This window comes from Halichoerus grypus, chromosome 11 (genome assembly GCF_964656455.1).
Source record: "Halichoerus grypus chromosome 11, mHalGry1.hap1.1, whole genome shotgun sequence".
NCBI lineage: Eukaryota > Metazoa > Chordata > Mammalia > Carnivora > Phocidae > Halichoerus > Halichoerus grypus.
Genome location: NC_135722.1, coordinates 23,663,534 through 23,669,510, shown reverse-complemented (window position 1 = coordinate 23,669,510; position 5,977 = coordinate 23,663,534). Strand labels below are relative to the sequence as shown.

The following is a 5,977-nucleotide window of genomic DNA, read 5'->3' as shown; positions in this document are numbered from 1 at the left end:
AGGAAATAGGAAAGGCTTTGCTTTGGAGTTACTTTTACTAATAATCTGTTTTGACCCTGAACAGAACTTCCTACTGCCCACGGAGGGTCCCAAGGAAACTCAAAATGGGATAGTTGTGGGTGTTGCGTGAGCGGCTTCCTGCAGATGAGAGTAAGATCCATGCCTCCTCCCCTGAGAGAAATGGCCGGTGGGTTGACCCTAGGTTTGGCTGTCAAGTCAAATAAGTTGGAAGCCAAAAAACGTTGGAAAGTGTAAGGCTTCTGGCCCCTTCCCCTGCTCACTAACACCTCCCAGAAGCAAATTTACTAGGTAAGAGTCAATCAGGTAAACATATCAATCGGGCCATGTCAACCAGAGAACAGATCGCTCGAAGCAGGAACAAGAGTTCAGAGATTCCAGAAGAGTCAGCCTTGAAAGGGGAATGCACATCCACTCTCTCCCACCCTTCTGCTCCTGTCCTACTTGTCCGCCTCTCTCTCTCCTCCCCTCTCCTTCCTGTCCTCCCTCCCAAGCTCCGTTCCTTGCTTACTGAGATTTAAAGATAGGTCTCTTCATGCTCCTTGGAGCAAGCGGGGTGACTCAGAGCCCTCCGAGTGTAATCTGCAGTCCTAATCCTCCCCTGGAAGATCCAAAGTTTTACATTTGGGAGATAGAATGTAACAGAAGGCTCTCCTTTGGGTCTTAGTTAATAGCCATGTTTTACTTATTGACCTTTACTGGGGAGCCTATACTTTGAAAAATTACCAGGCACTTGCATTTATTATCAAAACTTTTATCTTGGGTCCTTGCCTCTGTACCCATCACTGAGTTTGCAAACCAGAAACCCAAGGGTAGTATTCAATCCATACATATATTTTCATCGGCTTGTTGACTATTTTTTTTGTTTGAATCTGTTGCCAATGATTAAGGTTCAGGCAAATTCACATACATATCTGGATGTCTGGCTTCTTTGGAAGAACTATAAGCTAGAGCACATGGGCTCCCTTCCAACACGTCGGGCTTGCCAGCGCTGAGGAGCCCCTGGCCTGTTCGCATGGAACGTTTGCTCATCATGGCCACCGTGTCTCCCTCCCGTCTCCCATCCAGTCCACTTCACTTATTTAATTGCTTGCCTGGCCCCTGTCCAACTTGTTAGAACCTGGAGGGAGCAAGGCTGAGGAGCCGGCATCCAAATTTCCACCAGCAGTGTCTTTCTGGAAAGAGCAAGTACCGGGGACGGAGACAGTTGCCAACTTTGGCACTAATTAGTCCTGTCACTTTCTGGGCCTCCATTTCCCCTTCTGGAAAATGCAAACCTAAGTTCTGGCAATGGACGTTTGTCATGCCCAGCACCTTTACTTGTGTGTGTGGTAAGAGAATACATACCGTGTAATTTACCATTGTAACCACTTTCATGTGTACAGTTGAGTGGCGCTCAGCACATTCACGTTGTCGTGCCACCATCACCACCATCCATCTCCAGAAAATGTCCATTACCCCAAACTGAACCTCTGTCCCCACTGAACCGTAACGCCCCCCCCCCCACCCGGTTTTCTCAGCCCTGGCACGCACTGTTCTACTTTCTGTCTCCACGAAGAGTCCAGGGACCTCATATGAGCGGAAGTGCTTTTCTGGGTCTAGTTTATTTCACTCAGCACAATGGCCTCAAGGGTCACCCGTGTGGCAGCACGTGGCAGGGTTTCCGACTTTTTAAGGCTGAATAAGATTCCGTTGTAGGTATCTCCCACAATTAGCTTATCCATTCATCCTCAGACGGGCGTGATGACTTGTTGCCACCTTTTGGCGCGTGTTTGAGGGTGTGCAGGTGGATCTTTGAGTCCATGCATTCACTTCTTCGGGGTGTATACCCACAAGGGGAGCTGGCCCCGCACCTTGGGGGGTAAGTCCCCTCCTAGGAGTCCTGCCTCCCCAAGGAAGAAGTGACTCACTTGTGCAAGCTCCTTGGGACCTAGGGCCCTGACACGTGACCGAGGCTCCGCTCCTAGGACCCTCACTTGAAGACTCCCCTTTGAAAGAGAATGAGGTGAAGAAGGAGGCACCAGGCAGATGGAATAATTGGTTCTGAGGTGGCAGAGGCACGTCCGGCTCCAGGCCGCAGCAGGGGCAAGCACCCAAAGGTGCCCAGCGTCTCTGGGGTGGCTGTGGTTCCCGTGTCAGGAGCCGCCCCACCCCCCAGCAAATATCGCTGGGGTGGTGTTCTCCTACCCAGCCCCAACCCTGATTCTCTGTTCCTCCCACAGATTCTCCAAGCCACTGACTCAGTGAATTCCTTTCCTGCTTAAACCAGCAAATTTGCATGGTAGCAGGGACGGAGCCCTGGATTTCGAGTCCACAGACCTGAGACCAAATTTCAGCCCAGTTCCCGCCCCTCCGCGTGACTTCACACACTCAGTCTAACCAAAGCTCAGTTCTTTGTCCACAAAATGGTTGTAATCGTCTCTACTTCCTCAAGCAACAGTGGGAACTCCGTGCCATCTTGCAAATGAGGTCCCTGGTGAAGGGCAATAGAAACCCTGAATGGGAGGTCTTATCAGTGTGACTTCAGCGGGGATTCAAGCTGCCTGGTTTTTGTTTGTTTGTTTGTTTTTAATCTCTGGATAGTGGATTTATTGATATTTTTGCTTTCTTTTTTTTTTTCTTTTTCCAGGGTTTTTTAAATTCAAGTAATTAACATATCATGTATTATTAGTTTCAGAGGTAGAGGTCAGTGATTCGTTAGTCGCATATAACACCCAGTGCTCATTACATCACATGCCCTCCTTAATGCCTGTCATCCCGTTACCCCATCCCCCCATTCCCCTCCACTCCAGCAACCCTCAGTGGGTTCCCTATGATTAAGAGTCTTATGGTTTGTCTCCCTTCTCTGATCTCGTCTTACTTTATTCTCCCTCCCTTTCCCCTGTGCTCCTCTGTTTTGTTTCTCAAATTCCACATATCAGTGAGATCATATGATACATGTCTTTCTCTGATTGACTTATTTCACTTAGCATAATACCCTGTAGTTCCATCCACATCATTGCAAATGGCAAGATTTCATTTTTTGATGGCTGAGTAATATTCCGTCATATATATATACCACATCTTCTTTATCCATTCATCTGTCGATGGATATCTGGGCTCTTTCCTTAGTTTGGCTATTGTGGACATGGCTGCTATAAACATCGGGGTGCACGTGCCCCTTCGGATCCCTACATTTGTATCTTTGGGGTAAATACCCAGTAGTGCAATTGCTGGGTCGTACGGTAGCTCTATTTTCAACTTTTTGAGGAACCTCCATACTGTTTTCCAGAGTGGCTGCACCAGCTTGCATTCCCACCAACAGTGTAGGAGGGTTCCCCTTTCTCCGCATCCTCACCAACATCTGTCTTTTCCTGACTTGTTAATTTTAGCCATTCTGACTGGGGTGAGGTGGTATCTCATTGTGGCTTTGATTTGTATTTCCCTGATGCCGAATGATGTTGCACATTTTTTCGTGTGTCTGTTGGCCATTTGTATGTCTTCTTTGGAGAAACGTCCTGCTAAGAGATTTGGGAAACCGCATTAAGCAGACCACTTCAGGGCAAAATCCTGAATGCATTTGCACCCAGGAGTCTGAATTAATCCACTTAAGTACCCTTTTGGAAATTGATTTAACAAGTTGGTAAAGGCAGGGAGAGGAGACAGAGATAATTAGTAGGCAGCACCTGATGATCCAAATGGCCAAATGCAGAGCAATAATGCCGATGATGATGATGATAGCAACATTTACTGGTCAGCAATTTTGTGCCAAGCACTTTTGCTATCATTTGCACTGGCTCATATAATCTCTTAATCAGGGGTTAGCACACTGTAACTCACAGGCCGAGTCTGGCCCACCATTTATTTTTGTAAATAAAGTTTTATTGGGACACACCTATGTCCATTCATTTACTATTCTTTATTATTTCTATGGCTGCTTTCAAAGCACAATGGCAGCGTAGAGTAGCTGCAACAGTGTCCATTTGGCCCAAAAGCCTTAAAATATTCGCCATCTGGCCCTTAATGGAAAAACTTGCTGATCTTTGCTCCGAATGAAGCCTGAGAGTTGGATATTATTATTCCACCCACTTTCCAGATTGGGAAACTGAGGGCCTGAGACATAAAAGAGCTTGTTCTAAGACCTAAACATAGAAAGGCCTCAATGTCAGATTTGAGTTCAAAGGCCAGGCTGCAACCACTAAGTTTTAGACTTCCAGTCATTTTGTGGCAGTGTCCCCTCCTCTCCATTCCCCATTCCTCCAAGGAAACTGGTACGTGATAGTCACTGCCTGCCTCCTTCAAAGGATGGCAGCAGGCCTGGATCGAAATGTCCACTTCCCACCTCCGGGCTCTCAGTCAGAACTGGATGTTGCTTCTCTAGAGATCGTTTGTTGCCGTACTGCCCTCAAAATCAATCCACTCCCCAAAGGCGCGGTGCTGTCTGCTAAATGGTAGGAAGTCGGTGTTGCTTCGGGAGCTGACCCCAGGAACCCAGAGAAACACAGCTTTGTCAGCCAGGGCTGGCTGGCTGCAAAGTCTTCCTTCCAGAACGCACATAATCTGGGTTTCAGCACACGTCACTCTGGTGTCCCTACACCACCCCCGCACAGTAGGGACCCCTGAACCCCAAAGGGTGTTTGGGCATGTTGCTCTAATTCTCATCTGAATGCAAAGCTTTCCTGGGAGGAATTTGTCTCTGGCCGCAAACTGTTGATGTCCATCACAGGCTGCTGCCCCAGAGGCGGGCTCTCAGGGCCCGGCACCCCCCACCTGCCTGTCAGCGCAGAACTGAACGAGGAAAGAGCCAGAGTGCAGCCCCGTGTGCGCACGAGCCGTCCCCACCAGGTACCTACTCATTTCAGGGGCTTCCTCACCTCTGTGCTTTCCCATCAACTTTGTCATCTCCATTCTGGGGTCTGTGTGACTCATGAAACCTTCCGGGGGGGAATAGGTGCTAGGCACGGGTCCGGAAGCCCTGGCAGGTGGATCTGCCCGGAAGGGGGTGGCCCATCGGTCTGAAGCCTGAGCTCTGCTCAGAAGCCTCTTTCAGGCAAATGAATGCTGACGGACTGATTGGGTTTTCCAAGTGAGATTCCCACGGCCCTTACTACCGCTCACAATTAGCTCATTTGTCATCCTCAGGGTGTGCCAGACAGATACTTCATCATGCACAATTCCCAAAGACCGACCAGCCCATGCTGGCGCTGGCCTCCGTGTTCCCAGGACGGTTTCCATGTTCAAGATCCTTCTCTGTGCCTCAGCAGCCCCATCTGTAACATGGGAAAGCAGCTGGCCAGCAGCCCAGGGAGAATCCCCCTTCTGGAGGGCCTCGGTCCCAGGAGACCAGGATGGGCTGTGGCAGCCCGGGCAGCAGGACGTCTGCCTCCGAGCGGGAGGGCCGGGCAGTCTGCAGACAGTCTCTCGATGGGCCTTACATCTTGAATAAATTGCACGTTGGAATTTAATTTGGAATCCCTGCTGTTTCCTTGATGAAAGCAAACCACACGGCAGTTAGGGCGATGGAGCTGGCCGCTGCCCCTCCTGCCAGACTCAGCTGTCTGCGGTGGGGGGGTACGGCCTGTTGGTGGCCCAGTGCTGGGCATGGTCTGTGCACCCCCCCCCCAAGAGAGAGGCCCTCGGGACAAGTGCTGTCTCCTCAGCTCTAGGGACAGGGTAGATGGAGAGGTTTGGGGGGACTTTCTTGGTTTGCACCCCATGGCTCATGACCCCACCGCGGTCCCCCCGGTCCCCTGTTAACGGCAGTACTGCAAACTCAGCTCGTAACCCAGGCTTCTGACTGTCCTCCCATCCCAGTATGGAGATGCCACCCAAGGCAGAGTGAGAAAGTGAACTGCTATGGCTTTTCCCCTCTTCGTACCTTCTGTCAGTGCTGCCCATTGGCCAAAACTAGCTGGAAGCCATTTGCCAGGAGGTTCTCGAAAATGTAGTTCTCTGCAGTGTGGAGCTGAGCGAGGGAAGG

The 5,977-nt window shown here is 50.1% G+C and overlaps 1 long non-coding RNA gene across 1 annotated transcript; it reads left to right on the top strand.

Moving 5' to 3' along the window:
- Positions 1 to 4,648: 4,648 nt before the first annotated feature.
- Positions 4,649 to 5,462, top strand: LOC118546565 (uncharacterized). The gene is made up of 2 exons (XR_004922652.2): positions 4,649 to 4,842; positions 5,140 to 5,462. It is a non-coding gene; the product is annotated as an uncharacterized LOC118546565 (long non-coding RNA).
- Positions 5,463 to 5,977: the final 515 nt, after the last annotated feature.